Raw genomic sequence first — 6,777 nt, forward strand, 5'->3', positions numbered from 1 at the left:
ATTTGCTGATGTGTCATGACTCAAAATGAGAAGGAACAGCTGCAAACATCCATTCATTACTAATCAGAATTTGGAACACAAAGTATGAATGTAGGAAAATTGAAAGTTGTCAAAAAATGAAATAGAATGCATAAAGATCAATATCCTAAGTGTTAGTGAGTTGAAATGGACTGGTATTGGCCATTTTGAATCAGACAGTCATATGGACTACTATGCTGGAAATGACAAACTGAAGAGGAAAGGTGTCACATTCATCACCAAAAAGAACATTCAAGATCTATCTGGAAGTGCAACACTGTCATTGATAGGATAAATATAATAGTCATACACCTATAAGAATACCAGTTAATACTACCATTATTAAAATTTCTGAACCAACCACTAATGCCAAAGATGAAGAAATTGAAGACTTTTTCAACTTCTGAATTCTGAAATTCATCAAATATGTAATCAAGATGCATTCATAATTGCTGGTGATTGAAATGTGAAAGTTGGAAACAAAGAAGGATCAGTAGCTGGAAAATATGTCTTTGGTGATATAAATGATGCATGATAGACTTTTGCAAGACCTACAACTTATTCATTGCAAATACTTTTTTCAACTACATAAATGGCAACTATACAAATGGGTTTCAACAGATGGAATACACGGGAATACTTCTGTGGAAAGAGACAATGGAGATACTCAATATCATCAATCAGAACAAGGTCAGGGGACAACTGTGAAACAGATCATCTATTGATCATGTGCAAGTTCAACTTGAAGCTGAAGAATTTTTTTTTTAAAGTTCATGAATACCAAAGTACAACTTTGATTATTGTTGTTGTTGTTATGTGCTGTTGAGTCATCTCTGACTCATAGCAAGCTTATGTACAACAGAATGAAACACTGTCTTGTCCTGTGCCAGTCTCATGATCCCTACTATACCTGAGCCCATCACTGCAGCCACCATGTCAATCCATCTTGTTGAGGGCCTTCCTCTCCTTCTTCGACCCTCCACTTTATCAAGCATGACATCCTTCTCCAGAGAATGGTCCTTTCTAAGAACATGACCAAAATAGGTCAGATGAAGTCTGACTATTCTTGCTTCCAAGGAGTATTCCAGCTGCACTTCTTCCAGGACAGATTTGTTAGTTCTTCTGGCAGTCCACGGTACTTTCAACTTTCTTCACCAACACCACAATTCAAAAGCATCAACTCTTCTTCAGTCTTCCTTATTCATTGTCCAGTTCTTACATGCATATGAGGCTATTGAAAATACCATGGCTTGGCTTAGTCATGTCTCAGTCTTCAAGGAGATATATTTGCTTTTCAGCACTCAAAAGAGGTCTTTTGCAGCAGATTTTCCCAATGCAATATGTCTTGTGATGTCTTGACTGCTGCTTCAATTGACTTTGATTATAGAACCAACAACTTCAATCTTTTCTCCATTTAACATGATATTGCTTATTGGTCCAGTTGTGAAGATTTTTATTTTCTTTATACTGAGGTGCAATCCATACTGCAGACTGTAGTCTTTAATCTTCATCAGTAAGTGCTCCAAGTCATCCTCACTTTTAGCAAGCAAAATTGTGTCATCTGCATGATTATATCCCACCTAAATTTAGAAACCATCTCAAGAACAGTTTTGAGACATGGAAAACTAAGGACTGAAGACCAGATGGGTTCTAGGAGGACATCATACATGAAGAAAGCAAAAGGTTATTAAAAAGATAGGAAAAAAGAAAAGACCAAAATGGATGTCAGAAAAAACTCTGAAACATGCTCTTGAACAGAGAGTAGCTAAAATGAATGGAAGAAATTAAGTAAAAGAGCTGAACAGAAAATTCCAAAGGGTGGCTTGAAAAGAAAAAGTAAAATATTATAATGAAATGTGCAAAGACCTGGAATGAGAAAACCAAAAGGGAAGAACACACTCAGCATTTCTCAAACTGAACGAATGAAGAAAAAATGCAAGCCTTAAGTTGCAATATTGAAGGATTCTATGGGCAAAATATTGAATGATGCAGGAAGCATCAAAAGAAGATGGAAGGAATACACAGAGTCACTGTACCAAAAAGAATTGGTCAATGTTCATCCATTTCAGGAGGTGGCATATGATCAAGAACCAATGGTATTGAAGGAAGAAGTCAGAGCTGCACTGAAAGAATTGGCAAAAAAAAAAAAAAACGAGGCTCCAGGAATTGATGGAACACCAATTGAGATGTTTCAACAAGTGGATGCAACACTGGAAGCACTCATTCTCCTGTGCCAGGAAATTTGGAAGACAGTTACCTGGCAACTGACTGGAAGACATCCATATCTGTGCCAATTCCAAAGAAAGGTGATCCAAGAGAATGTGGAAATTATTGAACAATACTATTAATATCACAGGAGAGCAAAATTTTGCTGAAGATCATCCAAAAATGGTTGCAGCAATACATCAACAGGGAATTGCCAGAAATTCAAGCCAGATTCGGAAGAGGAGGTGGAAAGAGGTATATCACTGCTGTTGTCATGTGCATCAAGGCTGAAAGTAGAGAATACCAGAAAGACATTTACCTGTGTTTTATTGACTATACAAAGGCATTCAGCTATGTAGATCATAATAAATTATGGGTAACATTTTGAAGAATGGCAATTCCAGAACATTTACGTGTGCTCATGCAGAACTTGAACACAGACTATGAGGCAGTTGTTCAAATAGAATAAGGGTGTGAGAGTTGGAATTGTGTGTCAACTTGGCTGGACCACGATTCTGAGTGGTTTAAGCAGTTGTGGTGTGGTTATTCTCACGATTAGATTGGATGTATATATTTTGAGCAGCCAATCCTTTGAAAGGGAGTTTCCCTAAATGTGTGGCCAGCTTCCAACATATACATGGGCATCCTGGGAAAAAGACAGACTCTGGTGGATCCAGATCCTGCTGTGCTGCCTACAACTGTCCGTGAGTGAACAACCCACCATTCGGCCTGGTGATCTTGGATTCATCATCCGTTGGAGTCAACAGTTGGCATATTGTCTGCCAACCTTGAGCTCATCAGCCCCTGCAGCTGCGTGAGTCAGGAAAAGCCTGCAGCTTGACGTTTGATCCAGGAACTTGGGACTTGCCAGCTTCTACAAGTTTGTGAGCCATTTTTCCAAGATAAATTTCTCTAGAGAACCCAGCCTAACACATTTGGTACCAAGAATGGAGTAGTTCTAGAGACACAAAATCATAAAGATGGGTTTCTTAATTGGTTCCCACCCATTCTGTTTTGAATCTCCAATTTGACTAATCATAAAGGCACTGGTGACTCTGCTTCCATTACTAAAGAGGGCCCTGCTAATCCATGGCATGAGGTGGCAACATTAATATGCAAAATAGCACCACCAATAGATCAAGTATTTTTGAAAAGTGAGGCTCTGGGTGATTGCATGTTTGATAATTTTCTGCAATTTTGTTAGCATGAGGAGTTTAAGGAAGCTGGATGATTGGTCCTACTTACAATAGATGAAGTGGTGAAAGAGTAAGATGAGTTCAGAGCTGCTGAGTCACAGTTCAATCACTGCTTAAAAGATCTCAGTGTTTCCAGTTGTGCTCTGAAAGAAAGCCTTATTTCTTCTAGTAACAGAGCTGATATTGCCAAAAAACAAACCCAGAGTTTTATTGTAAGGATGGCTGAATTACAATGCCAATTGAATTGCCAACACAGAATGGTGTCTGAAGTTAAAGTGAGGGCATTGACTGGGAAAAAATGGGATCCTGGAACCTGGAATGGGGACATATGGGCAGACAGTCAGGAAGATGAGGATATGGAGCCTGTAAATTCTGTTGACTCTCTTCCATCTGAAGGGATTACTGTAAAACCATTATCCCTTCCACCTCCATTTGATGGGATTAACCCAGCTATACCTGCTGGGCTATAGCCTGAGGCAGATGCAGTGGAAGACATTGCTCACTGTCCTCAGGAACTATGCAAACCACCCATTGTTGCTGCTAGACCTATAAATAAAGTTAAGTTCAAGCAAGTCCCAAAAGGTGAAATACAAAGTGTGACTGAGGAGGTGGTACGCTACTTGAAAAGACCTACTTGATTTTGCTAACATGTAAAGACAGAAACCTGGAGAATATGTGTGGGAATGGATACTGAGAATGTGAGATAATGGTGCAAGGAATGTAACATTGGATCAGTCTAAGTTTATGAATTTAGGCCCACTAAGTACGGATTCTTCATTCAATGTTTCAGCTCGAGAGGTTAGGAAAGGATTTAATAGTTTATTTGGTTGGGTTACTGAAGCATGGATTATGCAGTGGTCTACCTTAAGTCACCAAGCTGAAGTACCAGATCTGCCTTGGTATAATGTAGAAGAAGGTATCCAGAGGCTTTGGAAATTGGCCTGTTAGAATGGATTTATCAGATTAGACCCTAGAGCCAGAAATGGAGAGTCCAGAGGACATACCTTTCAGCAGTACAGTGAGGAACAAATTTGTGAAGGGAGCCCCAGCACCTTGAAGACTGCTGTGGTTGCTATTTTATGTAAGCTGGATTTGACAGTGGGAACTGCCCTAATTGAACTAAGACACTTCACTTAACTACGATGGGGTTGATTGGACCCCGTGGTAGTAGGGGACAAGTGGCAGCAGTTAATTGACAAAGACAAGGTGGGTATGGTTACTATAATGGACAGCAGAGTCAAAACAGTAATCAGAATACTCTGACTCATGTGGAATTATGGCATTGGCTACTTAGGCATGGTGTTCCTAGGAGTGAAATACATGGGAAATCTACTAAATATTTACTTGGTCTGTATAGACAGAAGAATTCTAGGTCACGTGAACAGCAATGTAGATTGAATCACCAGACTACAGAGTCACGGCCCCTCCATCAATTCCCAGACTTGAGTCAGTTTACAGACCTACAACCCCTTAAATGAAGGGGAGGCTGGGTCCCCTTGAGGAAGGATCCCACTACATTGCCAAAAATTTGTACTATCAATCTTTCTCCCAGCCTTCCTCAAAGGGATCTGAGGCCTTTTATAAGAGTGACTGTTCATTGGGGAAAAGGAAATAATCAGACTTTTTGGGGATTACTGGACACTGACTCTGAACTGACACTAATTCCAGGAGACCCAAAGCACCACTGTGGGCCACCAGTCAGAGTGAGGGCATATGGAAGTTAAGTTATTGATGGAGTCTCAGCTAAGGTGTGTCCCACAGTGGGTCCAATGGGTCCCTGAACCCATCCTGTAGTGGTTTCCCCAGTTCCAGAACGCATAATTGGAATAGATATACTCAGCAATTGGCAGAATCCCCGCATTGGGCCCCTGACGTGTGGAGTAAGGGCTATTATGGTAGGAAAAGCCAAGTGCAAGGCATTAGAACAAGCTCTACCCACAAAAATTGTAAACCAAAAGCAATACCACATCCCTGGAGGGATTGCAGAGATAACTGCCACCATCAAGGACTTGAAGGATGCAGGGGTGGTGATTCCCACCACATCCTCATTTAATCTGCCTATTTGGCCTGTGCAAAAAATAGATGGATCATAGAGAATGACAGTGGACTATCAAAAACTTAATCAGGTGGTGACTCCAATTGCAGCTGCTGTTTCTAATGTGGTTTCATTGCTTGAGCAAATTAAAATATCTCCTGGTACTTGGTATGCAGCTATTGATCTGGCCAATGCCTTTTTCTCAATACCAATTTCAAAGACCATCAGAAGCAGTTTGCCTTCAGATGCCAAGGCCCACAGTATACTTTCATGGTGCTTCCTCATGGGTATATCAGCTCCCCAGGACTATGTCATAATTTAGTCCATAGGGATCTTGATCACCTTTCCCTTCCACAAGACATCAAACTGGTCCATTATATTGATGACATTACGCTGATTGGACCTGGTAAGGAAGAAGTATCAATGACTCTAGGCTTATTGGTGAGGCATCTGTGTGCTAGAGGGTGGGAAATTAACTCAACAAAAATTCAGGAACCTTCCACCTCAGTGAAATTTCTAGGGTTCGAGTGGTGTGGGACATGTTGAGATAGTCTTATTAAAGTGAAGGACAAGTTATTGTATCTGGCTTCCTCCATAACTAAGGAGGCACAACACCTGGTGGGCCTCTTTGGATTTTAGAGGCAACATATCTCTCATTTGGGTGTGTTGCTTCAGCCTATTTATCAAGTGACTTGGAAACCTGCTAGTTTTAATGGGGCCCAGAACAATAGAAGGTTCTGCAACAGGTTCAGGCTGATGTACAAGCTGCTCTACCACTTGGGCCATATGATCTGGCTGTTCCAAGGATGCTTGAAGTGTCTGTAGTAGATAGAGACGCTGTTTGGAGTCTTTGGCAGGTCCCTATTAGTGAATCACAATGCAGACCCTTGGGATTTTGGAGCAAAGGCCTGCCATCCTCTGCAGATAACTACTCTCCTTTTGAGAAACAGCTTTGGCTTGTTACTGGGCTTTAGTAGTGACTGAATGCCTAACCATGGGCCACCAAGTCACCATGAGGCCTGAGCTGCTCATCATGAACTGGGTGTTGTCTGACCTACAGAGTCATAAAGTTGGACGTGCACAGCAGCACTCCATCATTAAATGAAAGTGGTATATCAGAGGTCAGGCTCAAGCAGGACCTGAAGGCACAAGTAAGTTGCATGAGGAAGTGGCCCAAATGCCTATGGTCTCCACTCCAGTCACATTACCTTCCCTCTCCCAGTCTGTACCTATGGCCTCATGAGGAATTCCTTATGATCAGTTGACTGAGGAAGAGAAAACTCATGCTTGGTTTACGGATAGTTCTGTGTGAGATGCAGGCAC

The sequence above is a fragment of the Orycteropus afer genome, unplaced genomic scaffold, assembly GCF_000298275.1.
Source record: "Orycteropus afer afer isolate SDZICR_OR568_19922 unplaced genomic scaffold, OryAfe1.0 scaffold00674, whole genome shotgun sequence".
Lineage (NCBI taxonomy): Eukaryota > Metazoa > Chordata > Mammalia > Tubulidentata > Orycteropodidae > Orycteropus > Orycteropus afer.